Source organism: Triturus cristatus, chromosome 5_2 (genome assembly GCF_964204655.1).
Source record: "Triturus cristatus chromosome 5_2, aTriCri1.1, whole genome shotgun sequence".
In the NCBI taxonomy this organism is placed as follows: Eukaryota; Metazoa; Chordata; class Amphibia; order Caudata; family Salamandridae; genus Triturus; species Triturus cristatus.
The window spans coordinates 701,565,956-701,591,593 of record NC_140588.1 but is presented as its reverse complement, the minus strand read 5'-3'; the positions used below and the strand labels follow the sequence as shown (position 1 = coordinate 701,591,593).

Sequence of the window (25,638 nt, the reverse complement as noted above, 5' to 3'; positions counted from 1 at the left end):
TGACTTGAGTCCAGTCAATCTAGTGGGCAAGGATCTACTTTGCAAGTTAAATTGTGTGATCTATTGCACACCGGATGGTGTTGAGCTTCATGCACAGAATGAGGATGTAGATTTTAAACTGAGTGCACAGAAGTCTGCCATTGGACTATTCCCAGTTTTGACAAAGGAATATTTACCCCCCAATTAAAAAGGACTCTGACAAATATATTGGTTTTATCAAAGATGTTGAGCCTGTAAGAATAGCAATAAAGTCAGACGCAGAGTATCCCTAAAAGTCCCAGTACAACCTCTCACCAGACACAGCGGCTGGAATTACGAAGGTAATCTTCAAAGAGATACTAGGGAGTCCCTGCAATTCACTTATAATGGGTTTGCAGATGCCAAATAAAAATGGAAGAATCATGCAGTACCTTGATAAAGGTCAATGATATTATTGCCAAATGTTGTCCCATCGTACCGAATTCTGCCTTGATACTCTTCCAAATACCCTACAATGCTAAGTGGTTCACAGCCATCAACCTTTGCTAACCATTCGTTTCCATTGGTTTGCTTGAGGACAGCCACTTCCTCTTTGCATTCAGACTGCAAAATAAAGTTCAGGCATGGTGTTCAGTCCCACAGGTATATATGGAAAGCAAGTCAATCTTCTATCAGGTACTGAAAAAGAATCTAGAGACCGTGCAGTTGCCGTGCAACCTAGTCCTGGTTCAAAATATCGGCAACCTATTGGTGGCATCGACAACGTAAGATGCATGCAGAAAAGACACCATAGCCCTGTTGAACCATTTAGCTCAATTAGGACATAAAGTGTTCCCCACCAAACTGCAATATTGCCAGAAGGAAGTCTAGTATCTGGGACACCATATTGAGAAAGGAGCTAGGAAAGTTCCTCCGGAGAGAATCTCTGCCACCTTGAAAATGGACCCTTCCACAATGCAAAGGGAAGTCAAGATGTTTCTGGGAATGGTGGTCTACTGTCGTCAGTGGATTCGCAACTTATCCCTCAAGGCAAAGCTTCTACAGAGGCTCACACACAAAGATGTGTCTGATCCCCAACCCTGGGACAACAAATGCATGAATGCCTTCCGCAAGTTGAGAGGAAATCTCTGCCTTGACCCAGCTCTAGGAATGCCCAATTATAATAAATATTTTGTTTTGTACTGCAGTGAGCAGGAAGGGTGCACCTTATCTGTATTAACACAGACCTCACATTCAGTATTGTGAGGGGATAGTTATGGGATTACCCCTTACGGTTTTGGTACCCATTCTGTTGAGATCTTATTCACTGAACACTCAAAACTCAACACATGAAAAACAGTAGGCTGACCCGTTATGAGCAGGTGATCCTTGCCAAGGAGAACATCACTCTGAAGAGGTGAACCTTTCTCAACTGTGCTTTACTGTTCTTTTTCCTGTGACTGATGAAAATGACGATGGGGTTGACTATGACTGTCCTAACGTTACAGAATTATGTACCAAGCCAAGACCTGACATTTAAGACATCCCTCTGTATAAGCCTGATTCTATGTTGTTTGTAGATGGCTCTTGCTTAAGAGATGGATGAGAAGTTCTAAAAGCAGCCTTTGTTGTGTGCACTTTAGAAGGTGTAGTGGAAGCCCCCTATTTGTGCAATGTCACCTCCACACAAGTGGCTGATCACTATTACAAGAGCCTGTTGTCTCTCTGACCATTTGAGAGTCACCATCTACACTGATATCCAATATGGGTTTGGAGTGGTACATATGTTTGGACAGTTGTGGTCCCAGAGGGGTTTCATGACCTCCGTGTCATTGTTGAGAATTTGTGTCACTGAAGTGTCACCTGCCAGCAGTTGGATGCGGGCAGGAGAACTGTGGTCACAATGAATGATATGAGAGTTAAGGTGGTCCTTTCAATCTCATGAAACTTGAATAAATGTATGCAATGGGTTCTGCTACATCTTAGTGTAGTGTACAACTTTTCATGTTGGGTGGAAGTGTGCCCAATTGAGAGGAATGACAGCCTTCGTGTAGCCAAGCTGTTATTAAAGAAATTGGTCCCTCGTTTCAGCTGGCCAGTTTCTCTGGAGTCGGATCATGGGACTCTCTTCAAGAATAAAGTGATACGAACGCTGTATGTAGCCCAGCAGGTGGATCAGAGGTTTCATTGAAGTTACAGGTCTAATTCATCTGATATTGTTGAAAATATAAGCGTGAAGTTGAAGTTCCGACTTCCCAAAAAATGTGTGTCCATGTCTCTCAAGCGACCTGATGCCTTTCCCTTGGTTTTGATGTGTCATCGAAGCACTCCTGATCGGCAGACAGGACTACCTCCCAAGAGAGATCCTTATAGGGAGAGCCAGGAGACTTCCTGCTGTGCTTACAGCTGTGCTGGTGAATCTTACAAATTATGTGGTTCCTTGGTATAGCAAGGGACAGACTGATGTGGTACATCTGTCTCTCATTAGGCTGAGGCGGGGACTCCCCTTCCTAGGTAAGAACAATACCATTATTTAAGTCCAGGAGATTGGGTCTTGGTGAAGAATCACATCAGGAAAAGTTGTTTTTAGCCCCGCTAGTGTGGCCCCTTTCAAGTTATCCTTGTGATGAACACTGTTGTGAAATGTGGTGGCCTTCTGAACTGGGTACATGCTTCCCACACCAGAAGATTGAAACAAGTTGGTGAAGATGTGATGACCACAGTCAGTGATTTGCAACGTCATACTCCAGAGCACCCCGAAGGTTGAGAAGAGTGTGCCTAAGTGTCTAAAAGTCAACCAGAAACCTTACTGAGGCTGTGGTGAATGGGCCAAGTGTAGCCACAGTGAACCAAGCTGAAGAGACTGTGAACAATTACTCTGAGACGGAAGAAGGGCCGAGCAGTAGAGTGAGGGGCAGGGGACCAAAAAGCGTAAAGTGATCTAGGAAGGGTGAGTGACTAGGAGCTGTTCTGTGAGAGGAGCGCATACTAGAGAGTCAACAAAAAAACAGAGACAAGTGAGGAATGTGAAAGTCGGAATGAACAGCCTGAGGTCAGCAGATCAAAGAGCATGCAGGTGCCTACTTGAAGGCACTCATCTCCTGAACGGACATACTTTGCTGAGAGTAACCCTGACTTAAGAACACATGAAATTGGGGATCAACTGAAAGTGCTTGAAAAACCTCAGTAAATAGGGCTACCACAGTAAAGATTGTTTGATTTTCCTTATTTTTTAACTGATTGGATCCAAGACGGTTACAAACAAACCGAAAACGTGCTGAAACTTATGAAGATAATTGAACATATATATATTCACCTTCCAACTAATCTGCGTTTTGACGATTTGCACAAGTAGAATGCTAAATAGAATTTGCTTTTGCATTCATTGATGTCTGAATACAGAGAAACTATAGTGTGTAATTCACCAAACAAATGTACAGAGATATTAACTGTAGTGACAATTGCTGTAGTTATTTTCATGATTGGCATATTAGTGAATTCTCCTGTTGAGCATGCTTCGATTATAGCTAAACCTGATTCTACTCACCTAGTAGAGCAATGTAGGTTTGAGACGAACATTTTACATAGAGGCAGTTCTGAAGGGACTTTTTGTAATAATGTTTCCTTTAACCTGTGCATGAATATTCTTGGGTCATGTGCGTGCACAATTGCTATATTTGCACATACCTATCTGCATCTACCACATATGGAGGAACTTACCATAATTTACCTCTCACTTACTTTTTGTCATGTAGTATATACTTAGTCTTCTTTATCATCAGATTTGGTCTGAATATTATTTTTCAAACTTTGATTACGTTTTTGAAGAGGTGCCTCTGAATGGACATTTGAACCCTTATTACAGCACTAGATATATGGATACAGTATGGCATTTCTTTAGGTCTCCAACAAAGACTGATGTTCCCTGTGCACATAAACAAATATGACACGTAAGATGACTAAACCAGCGAAATATTTTATTGAAGACTTGAAAAACAGAAGAGAAGAAATCGAGCTAAAAGCAAAGAGAGGAACGAAGGGTGAGTGGGAAAAAGAAGAAGAAAACTAAAGTTTGTTGGGATACACCCAAAGTTGATTTTAGATTGGCAACACAAGCACAGCTTTGTTTTATGAGGGAAAAAGATTAGCAAACCTCAGATGATGGAATGGAGTGAATGCACTCATAGATTTCAAGTTCTGGAAGGGCAACCATTCAGTGGAAAAGTTCCTGTTATTCCTGGAGCTTATTATGTGTGCGGGAAGAATGCTTATTTTCAACATCTTGAAAATTGGATAGGTAGCTGTTACTTAGCTTTAGTGTTTCCTGAGGTGACCATGTAGATAATATAGATAATAAGGGAATAGTGTTTCATGGAAGACACAAGCATGTGTGACCAGAAATAGTTGGTGACAACTTCGGCAATAAGATGCCTTTTGTAGGAATAGTTTGGAATGACCTGCTATCAAAATTGGTTGACTGTCTTGCAACCAACACTGCTGTTGCATTATCTGCTATGAGTTTAGAACTTACCTTAAACATCTTAGGGTGGAGTCTGCCACATGTTAAGCATCCAGCAGTGCTGTACTGTGCCTTTCAAGAGTAGTGAGATTAGCAAGTGTATTACTACTGTTTCTGACATTTCTAAAGAATTGAAGGAGCTGGAAGCAACAGGTGCCTGGTAGGCAATTGGGAAAAGATGTTCTGCAGTTGGTAGTTGGCATATTGGCATTGGGAATGGACTATTAGGGAATATTTTGACCCCCCCCCCCCATATTGATCATTATTATTTTAGCTATATGCTCATTTCGTTGTATAAGGTGGATTGGAATGATGACTGGAACAAATGGATCAAGAAGTAAGGGAGGAGAATCGATGACAAATGGAAATGGGAGGAAACAAAAGAGAGAAGAAGTGAAGCCTGAGCAGATGCAGAGCCATCTGTGTAATAAATTGAGGGATCTAGAGAAGTCTACACGTAAACAGCAGAAGTCAATAACTGGCACTTGAAAATCAGTCACAGGGGATTTATGAATGTATTGTGTGATGGCTCTTCGAGTGATCAGAGGGGTTGATCACGATCTGTCATTATTTTTTATTTGCTAAACATATATATTAATCTGCACATCAGATACACATATATCAAGAGTGATTTTCATGTTAAGACTTATCATAATTAATATAAGTTCACGTTATGTTAGTCATAGTTAATGTAAGTCTCAATGCAAATGACTCATGCGAACATAAAAATGCATTATTGACTGCTGTGTTCTTTATCTCATTTTAGGATTCAAGCTGAATCAGTTTGAGTTAATCAGATTGTTACAATGTTTTAGTTTCTGTGAGTATTGTTTACTCAAATGTGTTCCATAGAGAGTGAATAGTGAATTTTCACGCCTGGGACAAGCTGATCGCGAGGTATCATACTGCTGCGAGATATCCATTGAAGGTTGTGCAGCTGAAACCTTCCATTGTGTTATGTCTGGGAAGAAGACTGCAAATGTTTTATCGTAAAATGTGTGATTTTGATTGGTCCTCTCTCCCTGACAACTGAGGGGAGAGTTGTATCTTGTCAAGAATTTTTATGTTTTAATTTTGCTTTGCTAAGATAGTTAGATTCAGATGACCCTTTATACTCTCTAGAGGCTAGATGCTCCTGCTCAAAGAGTCAGACTCCTGAGCAAATCCATTCTCACTTACCCGACTGAGTCTTCATTTGATTCTGTCTTTTAGAGGCTTTACTTGTTGACACCTTCTGCTTTACTCATCTCACAAATATTCCAGATTTCCTTTAGGTGATTTTCCCATCATGGGAAACCGAATTTGATCTATTTCGCTCAATGATGACTCTTAGCATTTCTCTTTCCATTTGCTATATTTGAATTGTACGGATCAATGCATTTAAATGACGATCATCACTTTATGACTAATTGAATAATTTGAGTTTGTAGCTTTACTAAGTTGTTAATGAACCTTCATGGTTGGCAGATATACTACTCTCTCTCATTCTTTGGGGCCTAATGGGCCTAATGTGCCTCACTGTTATTGATATATTGTCGATTTGTTGATGTTAAACCTCAGACTGTGATCAAAGGTGCATCTGCTCAAGTGCAGCTTGTACTTGAGTATACACCACCGATTTGCACGGTGCAAATCCCATCACGCTGTAACACCAGTTTCATTGTAAATCAACAACCATGGCACTATTTGGAGTATTGCTAATTCATTTTAATAGCATTTATGTTCGTTATCAGCTTTAGATCATGAAAAAAAGTTGTCATTCCACAAATTGGTTCTTTATTTTTGGGATTCAACCACATGTTTACAAAATGTATTTTCCCAGTTTTCAATACCCTGCCCCACAAGCTGGCTCAGTATATTTAGTATAAAAGTACAAAAGTATAAAAGTACAGGGTATAAGGTGTCATGTATTAATGTCTACCAACGGAGTGCCAAACATCCGCAGACTGAACAACCACATCCCCATCAATATCTCACCGGTGAAGCAACCAGTTAAACTCCCCTGAGGGGAAGAGTGAATGGCAAATGACAGAAGCTTGCTCAACAAGTGGAAGATCAAGATAGAAACAGTGTTAAATGTATCTAAAACTGACTTAAATGCCCACTCTCAAGCATCCAGTATACATGCCACTGTGGTAAAGGATATGTTTGGCTCCATTTCTGGCCTGCTACCATGAGGGCTAAGCGTGAGTCCAACAATGATGTCTACTGACCTTTGTTCATGAATTTGTCTCTGGCATAATAATTCACAGATCCAGTTCCCTGTCTTTGCTGCTACTGCCATCTTCAACTCCTGCTGTGCTTCTGACATTTTTGGGAAGCACAGCAGAATTACTGGGAGTGAGTCACATACCCACAGTCTATCTAAATGACCATGGGGTGCTGTGAAGAGGAGGATCGTGTAAAGCATCCTGGTCTCCAACCAGCCAAAAAAAGAATAAACTATGATGAGCCAGAAATTTTCAGATTGCAGATCATGTGAGTCATGGACGCAGAATATGAATGCCTCTGGGGATTTCACTCTTTGGATAACCCTAAAGCTCATTTTATTACTACGATCTCCCAAACAACTCATCTAAATTCTTTCCTCATCTATCCCTCCTTTGACCTCATCCCAAAACTCATTTTACTACTATGATCTCCCTAATCTATTTCTAGAGATCATTCCCTCCTCAATCTCTCCGTATACTCATCAAAACCTCATCCTACTACTACGATCTCCCAATAAACACTTTCTAGACTCTTCCCTCTTCCATCCCCCCATTATCCTTTTCAATCCAATTAACAGAGTCACATGTCCATTGCTCAAATTAACTCAAATTTTACTATACTAACCCACCACTAATCCTTTTTGGGTTCCGGAGTAGCGTGCTACTCATCAAAAAGCACTTTGAAGACTTGTATGGGGTAGTAAGTGCTATGTAAATGCAATTACAATACAATACAATTACAATTCTCCCAAATGAAACTCATCATTCATTCATTTGCATCAGCCCAGCTGTATGAACGAAACTTCATGGTGAGATGTGATCATCTGGTGACACCCTGCTCCTCATCCCATCACTCTGGTCAACCAGGTATATTTTCCTGTGCAGGAGAATCATGTAGAGGTCTCTAGCCCACAATATGACTGCAACAGTAATTGGGTAACACTATTTCCACACCTAACATTACCAATACTAGGGTATTTATCATTCTGGAATGCAGAATTACTGGGGATCACACATTATTCATCATGGCACCTCTATGGTATGAGGAATAATGTGCAAATCAGCGTTAATGCTCTGATTTATCCAGGGTATTCCATAATTCTGGACCTTTTTTAGTGATAAATTATTCCAGGTTTGACCTGGAAGATTTATTTCCAGACACTAAAGCTGTAATAACACGTGATATTACTCCATACGTCATAATACGTATTTGGGAAGAAACTCCTTTTTCCACAGAAATTGGTATTAAGAGCCTACTCATAATGAGGGTATAAATGTTCTGGTTTTTGTTCATCAACAGGATTACTGATACACTATTTTGGACAGTGGGGTGTCCCACTGAACCAGTCCTTCTTTATTCATCGCTGATTACCATCCCCACGACAATGTTGTGACATGATTAGCGATTCGTTGGATATTCCTGCAGTACAGACCATTTATTTGTACCCTACAGGCGTGATTGCCACCTTTCTATACTTTTAATTCACTCAGAGAGAGAGAGTGAGGAACAGTAGCGCCTACATGCCTGATCAGTGGCATATCCAAATATAGAAGCCCCTCTGGGAGTACCTAGCTGTTTGGTTGCAGGGTGTGTCACATTTGTTGTTGTAGTCAGAAGCCTATTGTCTTCTATTCCCTGCATGTGCCTCTACAATTAGTTCATCGCTATACATCGAGTGGGCTTCAAAATATTGTCAACGAATTTCAGCCTCCTGAATTTTTTTATAAGGGCTTCATCAGGACAAAACAAGGACCTATGGTGAGAATGTGAACTTTTTTATTCACCATCTGAAGGAGATAATATGAAAGAGGGGAAAAACAAACACTCAGTTAAGCAACTGATGGGGAAACAAACACAAAAATTAAGAGAAACAACAAAGGTTCATAGTAATAGAAGAATTGGAAAAGACTCAACTGAATGGCATCACCAAAAATGGAGGGAATTGGAAAAAACAACCCGGGGTAGGTCTAGACCCGTGCAGGATATACTGATGTGCCCAAAACCACGTTCATCCAAGTAATGGCCAGAAGGGGCTGTCATTCAACATATCGTTGCCCCAAAACACGGTTCCCCCCACGTGTGAGGGAAAGTATAAAGCCTCCTTAGAAAGCCCATCGCAGAAAGAAGTGAAAGAAATACAAAATGACCTCGACTGCATTGGCTGCACCCATGTCATCAGTGTAGGTCATCTGGGCACAAGGCCCTTTGCAAGTGAGGGAAAGTAAAATCATACCATGTGGGCCCATCATACCAAAACATAAACAACTTACAAAGTACACTCGACTACACTGGCCGTAACCCGCATATGCCATCTGTGTTTGGCATCTAAACACAAAACATGGAAGACTAATCAACTGTCCTGTAAAACAAAGACTTGAGTGGATTAGCAGGGAAATACTAGGTCCCCCACTCGTAATAGACTTACTCACAGATTATCCAGTAAGAGTGAAACTCCTGTGTTTAATCAGGGAGGGCAAAACTCCTCCACCACCCATCTGATGCCAGAACTTTGGAAAGGTTTGCGATCCTATCCCCCAAAGGAAACCAGTGACAGTGCACCTCTTGATAGTTGGATTCCATTAAAATGTACCTCACCTAAAGGAAAGATGCACCTCCTGGTGACTGGTTCCTTCCAGATGCTTGGGGACAGCTTTGATTTTGAGTCGATAGTTAGGCTGGGCATAACTGTTAATGTTTCAGCATATCAGCTGACCGAGAAACGCAAATCAGAGTTCACCTTAAAAAATCTCCTCAACACCTGCCCAGAGATAGGACATAACAATGGGAGAAAAACATTGGTGTTTCCTTTCTAGGAATACAAAATATATTTTAGGGCTCAGGAAAATAGCTGCTGTTGTACACTCAGTTATGTTGGAGGTAACCGCATATCTTATCTGTGAGTGGCATCTAAACACTAAACACAGGAAACTACTCAACTGTCCTGTAAAACAAAAACATGTCTAGAACATCTGGCAAATATAGGTCCTACACCCGTAATAGATTTACCCCTTTGAGTAGCCGGGAAGAGTGAATGTCCGGTGTTAAATCAGGCAGGGCAAAATTCTCCACCACTCATCTAATGCCACAAGTTCTGAAAGGATTGCGATCATCATGGAAGAATACCAAAGTGTCACACCGAAGCTGACCCAGCTTGAGGCCCGACGCAAATGGGCACCATCTTTCACTTCCTCTTAAACGGACTGGAAGGGGTTCTGCCTTCTTGAAAGGGTGAGGAAGAGGGAAAATTGGCAACTGTGAAGTGAAGCACACTGTGGGGGTAGTTACTGAAGGGCTCCAGTATATCTGGTGAGTAAGAAGAATAAGGTTTGGAAATATGTATGCGCATAGCAAATGAAATAAAACTTTATTTGGCTGACAAAACTCACCAATAGTGGGCAGCTGAGTTGACGGAATCTGAAAAACATACTCTTCTGCAAAGTTATAAGGATACCATAAGTACAAAATTACATGTAACAATCGTTCACTGAAGCTAGATTGTGTAATGTTAGCTGGAAAGGATCAATGATAGCATAGGCACTGATGTGATCTTAAGCCTCCTGCATAGAAAAATATGGTTAGCGCAGACCTATAAAATAACCAGTTGCCCTGCAGGAGGTGGTTTCAAAGTGAGGCCCGTCTGACCAGATTGAGCATGAGATGTGGTTCTAAAAAAGAGCGAATAAGAAGTTTCTCACTGCGGGGTGGCTGGGCGAGAGAAGCCAGCACCTCAGTGGCTGTCTGGAAGCTACCAAACCCCAGCGCGGTGAGAGAAGCTGCTTTAGAGCAAAAACAACTGGGTATTCATAGGAAATGGCAGACACATTGAATGGATAAGATTTGGGGGATGTGGCTATATTGAAGGGAAGAAAGAAAGAAAAAAAAACACAATATCATATGTACAATGATAGGAAAGGATATAAGCCCTTATGGACATAACATCATATCGCCTATCACGTGTCAAAACCAGGTGGTCTTGAATCCACTTTATGACATCATATGCATATACCAAGCCAAAGTAAGACTGCTGTCTGAAAAATCACTCTCAGAACCAGATATTGCATTTGCACCATTTCCCATCACAAAAGTACATAGTTAAGCCCTGTTGTATTAAATGCATAAGCCTGATAGAACATATCAGTGTTAGTACACACCTAACCTGACAAATCCAACTTACACTTGTACAGAACACAGTATTATTCAAACCTTCTTCTTACTAAGGAAATAAACTTAACAAAAATAAAGTATTCTTTTTTTATATAAATTCATAAAACTGCCTGGACAATAGAATTGTTCTACTTTATTTATGTGGTAGCTACTCAGTGCGGGGCGCTAGGGGCTGGCATAGCTCACATGTTCTAGGACTGCCCCGTGACCATGACACTATGGGAGGAGGTTACGCATGCACTGACTGGCATCACGGGGCATAAGGGTCTTTTCACCATGGAGAGTCCTGGACCTGTTCCAACGTAGCAAGGTAGGGAACGCAACAAACTGATTCATAGACCTGGCACTGCTTATAGTCTACAGGTCCATTGCTATGCATTGGAAAGCTAACACACTACTGGGACTGAAGCATTGGTGCACAGCGATACTTAAATAGGATAAGGCTGAGTCTGTGGCGCTCGGCAGCGAGGAGACTCGAGGGTTGCTCAGGGTCCCCATTGCTACAGACTGGGACACACTGCTTCACAAGCTGCAAGAGTTTGAGGATCTCCCTGACTGAAGGGAAACATATACTGATTACTAGTTGCTACTTAATGTATACGTGCCTGGCAATTACCCTGTTTCTGTCTCCCGGTACTGAGCCCTACACAAAGGATAGGAATGTAGTGAAAGGAGTTGGTACCCGGCGAGAGTACAGCTCAGCCCCAGGTATAGGAGGGTGCACACCTGGGTGAGGGACACTTGAAGGGGAGACAAATGTATTGGGGGGGGGGGTTTCAGTGATTTTATCCAGAATTGTAACTGTCATGATCTAAAAGTTCCATTTGTTTGTCTATCAGTTTATACTTTCGACATACTACTGCAGTCGAATTTACTATGCTGTCATTAATGCGCAGTTATCACTATAAGATTCTTGCCCCTGGACGTGTAACACAGACCAGTTTGTTTGTAATTTGCTTCTGTAGTGCTAAGATGAAAATCAATAAAAAATTGGTTTAATCAAAAAAATTTAAGTGGTAACTAAATTTATCACACTACCCAAACAAAAAACTTTCAAGATTAAGGCTTGGCTGTTTGAATCTCTACCCACTGAAAGTCAAAGTCTAACATGGATGTATGTATTTGTTGAGCTTGCAGTACTACCTGCCACTTGTGGTTCCTCAGACGACTGCAATTCTTGTTGCAAGAGAGCGTAGTTACTCACAGTCCCATTGGCGCCAGAGAATGGGTCTAACACTGGAGTGCCTGTCATTAGATGGAAACTCTATTCATACCCCTCTAATAAGTCTTTTGTGATTTTAGATCTGGTTGGATCTGACAGCCTTAAAAAACAATTGCTATAGTCATGAATTATCACAGAGATTTCGCAGTGCTTGATTGTATTGCTAGATTAATTTCATTTGGATAACTCACAAACAGATAGATGCCTCATGACTGTACACTCTTCACTGCGTGTTAGTCTCTACGTGGTAGCTAGTGTATTCATGCAGACCTCCAGTAAGGCAGAACATTGATTATACTCTAGGTTTTTTAAAGTAGTGGAGTACCATAATTTTGGCTACATCCTTTTACATTAGGCTATGCCATATATACACTTACCTTTGGCCTTATGTACTCGTGTGATCCAATAATATTAATGAGATATGGTGCACTAAAGGTATAGAAGGTGCATTTATAATGTGTTTTTGGCATACATATGTTTGCATATTAATGTTTTTTTTCCTTTTGAGAAACATCTAGGTTGCTGATATTAATCTTCTATAGGTTTAGATTGTAAGGTTGTGTGCTAAGATGCATTTAATGCAGTGCATTTGCCAGGGATTTGTGAGAAGTAATCATATATGTGTTCAATGTTTTCTTTATAAATTGTAACCAGTTGTCGTTTTTGGATTAATTATATATGTATTAGTTACTGTGCCCGATATAAGAGTACTAGTGTTACACAAACAAATGATGGACGGAACGCTGAATAAATCATGCATTCACCCCAAGTCAAGAGATCAGGGTTAAATCCATTGTTCTTTTGCTCACCATGCCACCCCAGTTTAGACCCAGCCATATGCAAATCAGTCTTGCCTTTGTTCCTAAAGGAAACAGCCCAGCCCGAACTGCCAACCCAGATCCTCACTGGACCAGAAACAAGCATCCTGAGACCGGTTTCGGGGTATTACCCCTCATCAGCCCAGCCAGCTGGAATCCAGTGAGCAAGGGAACCCCGTCTGGGCATAGGGTGAAAAGTGCTACTCAAGCAAATGATGGACGGAGTGCTGAATAAATCATGCATTCACCACCAGTCATGAGATCTGGGTTAAATCCATTGTTCTTTTGCTCACCATGCCACCCCAGTTTAGACCCAGCCATATGCAAATCAGTCTTGACTTTGTTCCTAAAGGAAACAGTCCAGCCTGAACTGCCAACCCAGATCCTCACTGGACCAGAAACAAGCATCCTGAGACCGGTTTCAGGGTATTACCCCTCATTAACCAGGCTAACTTGAATCTAGTTGCACAGTGAGCAAGGGACCCAAGTCTGGGCATACCCATCCCACTTACGGTGAAAAGTGTTACACAAACAAATGATAGACGGAATCCTGAATAAATCAGGATTCACCCCCAGTCAAGAGATCTAGGTTAAATCCATTGTTATTTTGCTCACCATGCCACCCCAGTTTAGACCCAGCCATATGTAAATCAGTCTCGACCCTGTTCCTCATGGGAATAGTCCAGCCCGAACTGAAAATTGTAAGGTGGTGTACTAAAATGCATTTAATGCAGTGCATTCGCCAGGGATTGGTGAGAATTAATCATATATGTGTTCAATGCTTTCTTTATAAATTGTAACCAGTTGTCGTTTATGGATTAATGATATATGTATTAGCTACTGTGCCCCATATAAGAGTACAATATCATATTACTCACCATAGCATACAAATACTACCTCAGATGCCTCTTTCTCACTAGAGACACCACGCCGTACGCCCCCGTCATCCCCATGCTGGGAACGCCACAAGCTAACGCGTACACCACGGAAGCCGAACTGTGGAGTTGGGACATGGTGGGCATTCATGACACTGGGGACCTTTATTTAGATAGCTCCCTCATCCCGTACCCAGAGCTTATGTCTGAGGAGAATATGCACCCTGGACAATTCCTACTACATTGTGAACTCATAGCCTTCCTGTCATCCAAATGGGTCAATCTTACCACGGAACCACCCACACACTATACAATTCAATATCTACATGTGATGGGAGACGAGGGCTCATTAGTTTGCGTCGTCACTTCGCCAACACACAGCAATCGACCTTATCCCCCATGACAACATTGGGAGGAGGATCTGGGGCACCCATTCACAGACAAGGAGTGGACAGCGGCTTTGGAAGGTCCGACGTATGTCCCACGCAATCAGCGTTTCAAGCAGATTCAATTTTTCATACTGCACCGGGCATACCTCACCCCCAATCCAGATTAATAAGTATTTTCAGCGAACCGATGCAGCCTACCCCAGATCCTGCTTACAGGACTCAGACATACTACACATGTTATGGTATTGCCCTGCTCTAGGTGAAAACTGGACTAACGTAGCAGCTACACTGGCTAATTGCACAAGACGCGACATCCCTTTCGCTGGGAGGCATAGATATCACATCTCTTTAGTGGGAATAAAAAAAAACAGGGCAACCTCCCGTTTTCTCGACTTGGGCCTAGTCACAGCAAAACGCTTAATCACCAAGAGAAGGAAATCCCCGATAGCCTCCCACACGATAGCCTGGCGCCGATCACTGCTCAACCTGGCTAGGGCGGAGGGAGTGGCCTTGTGTAGAGAAGATCTGCTGGGATTTCCCAAGTTTCTGCTGGCTATTGACTAGGTGACTATAGTATCAGACCTACAGGGCCTAGAGGCAACTGCGGAGGAAGCTCAGGAGAGAGCACGGCACCAGCCAAGCCAACACTTAGGCTCTGAGAGTACACATAGAGAGGCCCAGGAAGAGCAGACCCCCATTAGCATGGTCTAGGCCCCGGCATCAAACTGTGTATCAGCATTCAGAGCTGGCAGGGATCTCCCTCGTCAACACACCGGGCAACAGGTCTCAGGCGAACATTCAATCCCTGATTTGGTTACTTTGCCCTCATTTTGTTGTATCCCACATCCATAGTTTAAATGCGTGATCCATCATGTTCAGAACATAAATGCATTTTAAACCACAATGTCTCATCAAGGCCATTAGTGTTATTGTAATGCAACTTTCCAAGTAATAATCTTATGATGTCATTACATTTTTGGTATTGTACGAGAAAATAAGAAATGCCAATAAACAGATTTAAACAAAAAGAGTACAGTATCATTTATCTGGTTATATGTAGGTTGTAGAATTAATATACACTTAAAGAAAACAGTCGAGACACTTAATACTAATGTGAAAGCTGTTTTCCTGCATGTTTTTCTCCTCTGCAAGTGCAGATCAAAGATATTCATTAGTTAGTAAAAAGCACATTGTTTTTCAGAGATAGTGAGGCGAGTAAGAACCGGCAAGGTTAAATATTTTTACTGAAAAACAAATTGAATTTTACCAGTTGAAACTATCAGACGAAGGGAGGAATCCATGGATGCCTTGGAAGAGGAAACTGGAATATGAGAGTAGCGATCAAGGCACCAAGTTCTTTCTTGGGAACTGGAAACGTACTGTGATGTGTATGCGGACATATTTCTCGAATGTTCTTTGTGCATTTTAAGTTTTAGTGAACCGATCTTGGGTTTGGTCAGATTCCCTTTAGACTTGGAGAGGTACAGACCTCTCTTGTCCTCTCTGATTGTGTAGCTTTATGCTATACGTGACTCCTTGCCTATAGAACTTCTACAGAAGTTCTGATGTTAACACCTTTCTTGATTCCTTGATTTAATAGGGTCTCCCCTATCCATAGTTTAGTGTAGGGTTCCGTAGATGTTGCAAATCGTTACCATGCATGGGGAGAAGGATCGAAACTTTCTAGTCATCAAATCCTTTTTCATATTTTTTGCATAGCTGCAACAGAAATCCTTATATGTTCTTTGCTGTTGAGAATCAATATTGTAAGTTGCTTTGGTCTTGCTTTGATAATCTTGTACTTTTACTGTATATTCTTGAGATTGATTTATATTTTTTTGGCTTTGAGTCTGTGGTAAACATGTTAACTTCAAGTTACTGACTCTAATGGTAACACTGTACCTTAAGATTCAAATTTGTTGCTAACCACTTTTACACTTAGGCTACTATCAAGGTCTATTGACCAGCGTTAAATTGGAAGAACCGGCCCATTAAAATTAAAAGAATGTGATACAGTTTAACAACGGATGTCCCTTATGGTTCGAAATGCTTAAAATCATTACTGTAATCTGTGTTTATAGGGATCATAAGCATATATATCCAAGACTGCTGCTATATGCAGTTAAATCATTAATTTCAAAGGGGAAGCAACTGAAAATCATATCTGGGCTCATTAGCTCCAGAATCCATCCTCTCTTCCCCTCTACCTGCATCCTCAAGTTTCATTTTGACAAGGAAACATTGCAGTTTATTACAATGAAAGTCACCATCATCTGACACAACATTATCAAAATATGTAAAATCCACCAGTCCTAGCCTTCCACTCTATCAATACCATGACTGGAGAATGTGCCCTAAGCAAAATGAAATATTTTACCAGTCTGCTCTTGAATCTGCTGCATTACGACTACCTTCAACCGCCTCAAAACGTTTGAAACGTTACACCTGTACACCTTATAACCTTCTCTGATCCACTTCCACCTTGTACTGTATACAGTACATTATGCTGGCTGGTTTATGTCATTCAACAGCTTGCCCTAAAAATGCATCACTTTGGTGTTAAAATACTTAAAAGGGCTGGTCACCACTTTTGGACTCACCAGCTTCATCTACACCTCAGCCAACCTCCTTGTGAAGAACATTTAATTGCATCTACACTACTTGCAATTCAAGTAAATGTACATGTCATCTCCTCTATACTGGGCATACTGTGTCAAAGTGATCTCAGCTTATTTAAAACATCTTAAAGTGGCATTCTAAAGGCATCTTGTAAGGAATTGCAGTATTATTTGAGGGGGTGAGAACCCACCTCAAATAATAACCACAATCCTTGTCAGTGTGAACTACAAAAGTCACTAAATAAACCTTTGCTTAACGCTCTGCTAGATTGGCAGACAGCTGTCAGGCTTAACAAAGAGACAAGGTGTAAAGTATGTATGCAGTACTCAAACAGTAATAAAGTGAAAACAACACCCGAAAAATACCAAACCAATTTAGGGCAAGTGAAAATGCAACACAAGAAAAATACCAAACCAACTTATTGCAAAAGAGTACATTTTAATAAACCAAATGACAAAAATGCAATAAGTAGAAGTGGGAGTTATGCATTTTTAAAGTTCAAAGCTCAGAAAAGTACCAAAAAGTGTTAAGCCCCAACATGGCAATCTGCTTGCTCTTGACTGGGCCCTGGGTAAGATTGAAGGCCAACAGAGATGAAGTGTGGGTCGTATACAGGGAACAGATTTGTACCAGTGAAAAGTTTCACCTTTGGACTTATTCTCTGGAATGGAAGTCAAAAATCCTCAGTTGTGTAAAGCAGCAAGCTGTCGCTGATGAGGACTCCACATCGTCCGATAGCCATTGCGCGATGTCTTGGTGAAGCCTTTGACATTTGACGGGAAAGCTCTGAGCGGGAGAAATTTTAATTTCACACCCAGAGAAGGTGCCTAGTGGACCAGATACTTTTTTGCACCTTCACCCGGTGGAGACTTCTACCTTTGAACTCGGTCACTTTTTTGAAGCTCATATTCTGACAAAGGGGCAAGGCTGCAGACTGAAGTCGAAAAAGGTGTATACGCAAGCTCTAGCTGAACTGGATTTGCTGCTGTGGAGAAGAACATAGCAGGTGCAATCTGAATCTGTGGTCCAGCGGTGAAGCACATTTTTCGTATATGGTTAGCAGGTTGGTCCAGATTGCTTCAGTTCTCAGTGCATTACATTGACAAAAGTTTCTAAGTCCTAGGGTTTGGGAAACTTTAGGAAGAGTACACTTTGACACCAGCCAAGGGTCCAGGACCTTGGTGACACACTTGCGGGTAAAGACTCACTCCAGCAGAGGCCAACAGCACGGTCCTAGGTAGGTCCAGTTGGAACTGATCAGCTGGGAATGCAGGAAAGGGTATTTTTGAACTTGTTGTGTCCCTGTAGGCCAAATAGGAAGTCAGCTTTATGACCTTGGAGTCCACTGCTTTTTCCTGGGTACAAGAGGAACAGCAAATCCAGTCTTCAAGGATCTTCTCAGGTCACAGACAGCAGGTCCAATCTTCTTCTGTTCTTCCACAAGTCAAGATATCTTCTGAGGAGTATACTGGGGATGTCCAGTGCCAGCCTGTGAATGGGGGCCACTTCCTAGCCAACAAAGTAGAAATCACCAAGGATGACCCTACCCACATTTGCAACACTTCTTGTGTATTTTACTATAAACTATCCCACAATGCCCCTTTCTACCTAAATCCAACATGGTAGAATCTTTCTTCCTCTGGTCATAGCTCCCTGTGCCCAAACACAGGTGTAACTATGCTAATGGGCAAACCCTCTCTTGTGGTGATTCAAAGTCAGCTGGGCAGCTCCCCCTCCCACTGGGAACCAAGCTGGCTATGAAGACACATGTAGGCAGGCCCAGATGTGAGCAACATCTGCCACTGGCAGGGTAGGGACACTATAATGCTCAGGAAGGGGTTGAACACAGCCTCAGGCCATCCTGCTCAAAGAAGAAAAACACCTCCCCACTAACCAGCCCTTTGTCCACTGTCTGTGAGAAATCCACATATCGCACTGGGGGAGTCATCAGCAGTCATGTGATACTGCGCACTGGCAAAAAGGTTGTTTTGCCTTAGGCAGGAAAATGACAACTCTATTATACTGTCGTTCCTAAAATAGTAATATTAAATCAGAATTGACCATTACATTGGGTTTTTAATTACTATTAAAATGATTCGTTGAACCATATTTCGAACTACTCTCACACTAGAGTTAGCACGTATTAAGTGTAATAGTGTAAACCAGTGTTAGCTTAAGGGAGAGACATTCTTGCCACAGTGAAACTAGAGTTATCAGATCACCACTCCCCTGGTGACCGCCCCAATACATCAGTGGCATGTCTGTCATCACTGGGAGGGGAAGCAAGAGGGGCCTGCAGCTGGAAAAATTGCAGTTAATCAGCCACCACTACAGAGCTTGGGCAGTCTCCACCAACACTTGGATGGTGTCAGAAAGCTGCGTTGATGCTGAGCCCACTGGAATTTCAAGTTCCACTGCAGAGAAGGCATGTGCCTCTTGCCTTGGTTGATGAGGAGGATGCTTGAGGCAGGAGGACAAAAAGGCTCACAGCAAGAGAGATCGAACTTGATGGATCATCAACGCAGGAGTGAATGCTCAATCCTGCCTCCCGCTGGTGGGGCATTTGCCTCTATCTTCAAACCAAAGCGTTTTGTGGGTCATTGTAGCAGTAGAACAGAAGTTGGGTTGGCAGACTGGTGGCCTTGCTGGCCCACATGATGCCTATTAAAAAGAGACAGTCCCTGGGGAAGGCATTTAGGGTTTGTATCCCTTAACACTGGAACCTGGTCCTCACTCCTTTCCAGAAGTACTACCTGAAAACAGAGGGAGCCCACTCGTCACAAGAGGATTCTCTGGCGAGTGAGGGTGTCCAGTCTTGAAAGCATGACGCCCAAGGTGGTATGTGAGGCCACCCTTTACAATTTTCTTGCAATTCACTGGTCCTCGATATGCACAGTTCATAATTGGGCAATAGGATCCCCAATGTATGGATAATTCCCATTTGAAAGGACCCCGAAAAAATACATGTAGTGGTCGTGTTTTTGCTTGTTGTGACCTAAAGTGTGGCTTTGGGACCTTCTAGTACTCGTCAGAAATCAATAACAAATAATGCAAGAAAGCACAGCCAGCAATTATACAAAAAAATACAAATATATCCAAACAATGTTTGATTATCACGTCGAGGAACGCCTACATTGCTGATGGATAATCTATAGTCTTCCAAGTCACTGTCCCTGTGCCTGCCCACCCTTCCAGGATGATGGGGCTTTGTATCTGATCAGGAGCTTGGATATCATTCTGATACCCGCTGGGAAGCCAAAGGTCTCTATCCGAAGTGGAAGAGTCAGGGGGGAAGAAGGATATGTAGAATGCATGGGTCTTCCTATCAAGAGGTGGGTTCCACCTTACATCTAAGAAACATATCAAGAATGTGTAGGGCTAAGAGTAATAAAGTAAGCAAACTAAACTAAGCAGATCATACACAAATCGGCTCCAACCAAGGTCATCATTTTTGCAGCAGATTGAAACGAAATAATAAAGTGACCCCCTAAACTGGTTAAACTAGCACAGATCGGTGACTTGAGTTATCACCCTTCGACCAAATACTTTCTAACGGCTTGATTAAGTGTTGCAGCTAGCAAGACCCTTACTGGTATTGATTAAGACAAGTGCGTTTGTCATGTGTCTAACATATGTGCTTTATCATTTTCTCTATAGAGACCAGCACATCTGGGATGAAACATGATACTGCCTTGCGGAGACCGAGAAGCGCAAACTGTCATTTGGGTTGGACATCTGCAGTTAGGAAAGGGATGTGGTATACTGGCTAAATTGTTTGAGTGCAGGAAACCAGCGTTCTGATCCTATGTTTCTTATGTGACCAGTTGTGTGACCCTGAGCAAAGCCATTGTGATTACTTTTAGCATTTTATGTAAATCACTAAACATGAACGCTGCACTTGAAGACTATCCGGGCAGCTATGTATGTGAAGCAGGCTCGACAGCTCTATGCTTCGAATCCCAGCGCCTGCTTTTCCAATTAGTCATGCGTCTGTGTCTCATCATCAGTGGCGCTCTGGTGATACAGTGCGTGAACTGTTCAAGTATGCTTGTTCACACATCTTTCCATCTTAGTCCATTCCCAGAAGCAGTCGTTCCCGCCGAGATCAACACCAGAACCGCGCACCATGAGCCGTACATATATTCTGCGGGTATATTAAAGAATGGCACGCGCCGCCTTGCTTCCCGTAAATGTTTCAGACCAAAATGAGCCCTGTTGAGACGCTCCGCTGACAAAGCATTCTATTTTAGTATTCAAAAATCCCGCCCTACTTGCATTGGCCGTTTCTCGCTCCCCCCGCTCCGCACAGAAATGCTCTGATTCTGAAATCCTCCTCCGCAGCCACAATAATTTCTGGTCCCCTGGAGCGCCTGCCCCGTCCCTCCGTCCGCCTACTCCATCCCCGCCAGTACAGACATCCGGATTTATTTTGCTTCGCCGCCGAGTCAATTTCCCTCAAAGTTCTAAAACACGTAACTTGCTCTTGAAGTGGTGTATCCAGAGTTTTCAGCGTTACAGATATTTTTTCCGATCCAATTAAAAAATATATCATCTTGGTTGAGTAGCTCTGCGTCTGGATATGCAAGGGGCAGTAACTCCAAACATTTGTGTTACGAGCTTGGGTTCTCACGAGACATAAAGTGCACAATAAATGGACACTAAGAATTATTTTCCGTTATCTTTCTTTGTGTGCAAGACGCAGAACGGCCATTAAAATATAACCCTCGAGGAGTGATCCAAAGTTGTTCCAAGTCAGGAAAAAATAGTTTGCCCAGTCATGGTTGTATGCTTTTAGCCTATAGACTCTATACCTTTCATTATAAATGCGAGACTGCAGGTCCCACGATTCAAATTAAAAAAAATCAACACAGGACTGTGTGGTCTGCTCGCGTAATAGACACCAGTTAAAGTGCAAGATTAAAAAAATGGCTGTATTTCTTTGTACAGAGGCCAATCGCTCACAACCTCGGGGTTCAGACTTACATCAACGACTTTCCAGCTTAGACGTCCTTACCTGTCTGTCGGTGTAGCTCCCTCCGTGGCACTCTCTCTCTCCGGCCTGGTTCGGAGCAGCCTGCTGCGGGCCCCCTATCCTGTCAGAGAGGCCGCTGAAGCTGCGCAGGTTTCCGACCCGTCGTCCTAAATTCCGTCAGAAACCAGACAACCGCGGAGAGCTCTTTCCCAGAGTGGGGCCGCCGGGGAGGGCGGTTTGCAGAGAGGCGCCAAAACCCCTTCTCGGCCTCTGTGTAAGAGGCGTCCAACCGCACAACCTGCCGGCTTCAGCCACACGTGGGACGCGGTGTCTCAAACTGGAGGCAGAGAAACCCCCCGCTGAAATTATAAGCAGGGATAACACGGGGAGGACTTTCGGTGCCAAAGTTCTTTCTGGAAACCCTTACGCCGCATAAAGGAAGGATGGTTTCATGACTCAGCACTGCTAAAATTTCTAAATTACAGTCAGAGCACAAGACTGATTCATTTAAAAGCAGGTTTGGATGGAGCTGTGTCTATGCGTGAGCACAATACAATTTGTATCTTGTTTGGTTGTCAAATAAAGTGCATAATTGCAATTTGCCACCCCTTTTGAAAAGATGCAGCATGGTCCGTCCCGTGTGTCTGACACAGCTCATACCTGTGAAGGGAGGGACACAGTTCAGGTAATGTCTGGGGTTCAGGAGTAGATTGGCGTCACCCCTCTGCTACCCATCCCACAGTGGTTCACTCTCCTACCAGGTGACGCATACGGCCTATTATAGGCACCAATAATTAGAGCAAGTTAAATGGTCCTTCTGTCACAAATTGCAAAACTGCAGCAAAATCCTGATGCCTGCAAAGAAAGAATGAAGACGAGTCACATATAAATTGATAAGTGGCAATAATCTAGTTTTCGATCTGGGAAAAACTTCATAGCCATAATAGGGGAGGGGGAACTCTCTACACATAGCAACTGGACAAACAATGCCTCAGCACCCGCGTATAGCGATCTACCGAGGGGGCAAACATTTTACAAACTCATCAGTTTACTGGAAGCACCTGGTGGGCTAGTTAGCCCCCAGGGGCCCTCAGGATTGAAGGGGAATTATTTCCCCTACTTAAAACGCGCCATAGGGCGTGTTTGCACACGTCACCTCATGCCCCGTCCCCTTCCTTCCCCACTGTGTAAACATGCCCTGTGGCCGTTTTTTAAGTTGGGAGATTAAGTCCCCTTGAATCCTGAGGATCCCTAGAGGCAAAATAGCCCACTAGGTACGTCCAGTAAGCGCCATTGCAGAGAGGTGTAAAAAGGGGCACGGCCTGCACCACCTCTCTGCAACGCAGAGCAGTGGCACTTACTGGAAGCACCTGGTGGGCTAGTTGGCCCCCAGGGTCCCTCAGGATTGAAAGGGAATTATTTCCCCAACTTAAAACGCGCCACAGGGCGTGTTTGCACACGTCACCTCAGGCCCCGTCCCCTCCCTTCACCACTGTGTAAACGCGCCCTGTGGCCGTTCTAAGTTGAGAGATTAAGTCCCCTTGAATCCTAAGGGTCCCTAGGGTCAAACTAGCCCACTAGGTACCTCCAGTAAGCGCCACAGAGCTGCGTTGCATAGAGGTGTAAAAAGGGGCGTGGCCTCAGAACACCTGTCTGCAACGCAGCTCCCTGGCGCACACTGGAGATACTTGTTGGGCTAGTTGGCCCTCAGGGACCCTCAGTATTGAAGGGGAATTCATTCCCCAACTTACAACTGGCCAGGGGGCGCGTTTGCAGAGTGCTGCAAGGAGGGGCCGTGGCCTCTAGCGCGATGCCGGTCTTTTATTTATTTTATTTTTTTAAGAAGGAGGGCTTTGTGGCCCCCCTTCTTTTTCTAATTTACTGGCCCTGGGGACCCCATCCCCCAGGGCCTGCACCCTAATTTTTTTTGTTGAAAAAAAGAAATTTGGCCCTCCCAAGGCCTTAATCGGCCCCGGGGACCCCAACCCACGTGTCATGGCCTTTTTTTTATTTAAATTCTTTAGGAGGGGGCTGCGTTGCCCCCCTCCTCAGGCCACTTATGGCTCCGGGGACCCCATCCCCCGTGGCCGGCCTTTGTTTTTTATTAGTTTAAAAATATATATATTTATAGAAACACCTAGGACATGCTGGACAAACCGTATGTACCTATCACCATGACGATTTGCGTGATATTCATTAAAAGGCGACTACGCATAGAATGAATCCACATGGAATGTATTTACACCGCTAGTGAAGCTCTGACGTGTCTAACGCCCTACCGTGTCTAATCCCGGCGCCCCCGCCGGTGGGTACTCTCCAAGTAGACACCCTTGTCGTTTATTTATACAAACATGGGTAGCTATTGACGGGCACATTTAATATACACGCACACCAAGCCATTCAAAGGGGATTCAATAAAAATTCGACCAAACTATGCAAGAAACCCCCCTCACGGTTAATAAAAAACACGTCCACCGCCGGATGTGTAATACTTTTTATTTTACTCTCTGGAAAGGAGACGAACCTCACTTGAGAGTCACAGCATGGTCCTGGCTGAGCCCAATGCTGTGTTACAACCACCAGTGCCCGCCGATTGCCTCACACCTCTGTGTTGTATTCCACCAGCTTGTGCGTATGCTATGACACTCTCTAGCCCATGTGCACTGTAACACCACCCCGTGAATATGTCATGCCACACTTGCCTTCACACGGGTTATATTGCCCCATCTAACGTGCCTTCCTCGATGTGTATGTTATAACGCACAGCGCTATGCCATACATATTACAATCTGGGATCCATATCTTTGTCACAGTGCATATGCAATGTTACACTCCCCAGCACATATTTTATATTAGAACTTTAGAGACTAGTTATGTTACACAACACTGCCCTGTGCATATTACACTCCAAGGCGCATATCGTATAGCACGCGCTAGTGCCTGTGCTATCTCGCACTCTCCAATTAATCTGTCATTGCGCACAATGTATTGCATATTATATTTCACGGCCCGGTTCATCTTATATCACACTTTTTGGTGCATAGTTTATACCATATACTACATCTAGTTTTCATTTTCAATCGTGCTCTCAGGACTATGTTCTATATAACACTGCATCCACCTACCCTTTTCACGGGCATTACGTTTTGCGATGGGGGTGGAGGGTCAGGGGGTGTTTCTGCCAAGTGAGCCCGGAGTCACAGTCACAAACGTCCTCTTCTTCCTGAATAAAAGTGAGATTATGCTGCATACTTGTTCATATTTTAAGTAGTTCGCACAGACACACATTTTAAAAACAATAAAGTTCCTAATACCCACCTTCTCTGAACAGTTAGCTTGCTGCCCCATCCACCTCCTCCCTATCCTCTGTTGTCTGAATCCATGGACTAGCCTCCTCCCTCCTGCCATGCATGGTCTGATGTGCTGCCACTGCCCTCCATTTAGCATGATGTACCAGTCCCCTCCTCCTGCCCTCCATTGCCCAATTCTATGGCTCATCATTGACCTCCTGCTTAGCCTCTGTGCTTAGCTTGCTGCCCCTATTCTCCTTCCCCCTGCCCTCCGATGTCTTTGTGCATGCCCCTGCTCCATCCTTTTTGCCCACTATGTTCCATGGACCTGCCACTCCTATCTACTCTGAGTGTTCTGTTGAGCTGCCACTCCCCTCCCACCTGCCTAGCATTGTCAGATGACTGTAACCTGTCCCTGCCACCTCCACCCTGCCTGTCCACATGCCATGCCCCTATCCCCTTCCTCCTGTCCTCCATGGTCCATTTTACTGCCACACCCTTCTGCCCTCCCTGATCTGTTGTGAGGCCCCTTCCCCTGAATTCTCTTGTCTGTGCCCAGGTCCTGACCCTCCCTTCTATCTTCCATGGTCCTTTGTGCATG

General features: G+C 43.4%; 1 protein-coding gene across 1 annotated transcript in view; it reads right to left on the bottom strand.

Annotated features, from left to right (window-relative positions):
• The window catches only part of SRPX2 (sushi repeat containing protein X-linked 2), a 424,745-nt gene extending 402,808 nt beyond the window's left edge, over positions 1-21,937 (bottom strand). The window contains exon 1 of the mRNA XM_085607790.1: positions 21,790-21,937. The gene's annotated coding sequence lies outside the window, so the exon portion shown is untranslated. The remainder of the gene's footprint in view (positions 1-21,789) is intronic.
• Positions 21,938-25,638: the final 3,701 nt, after the last annotated feature.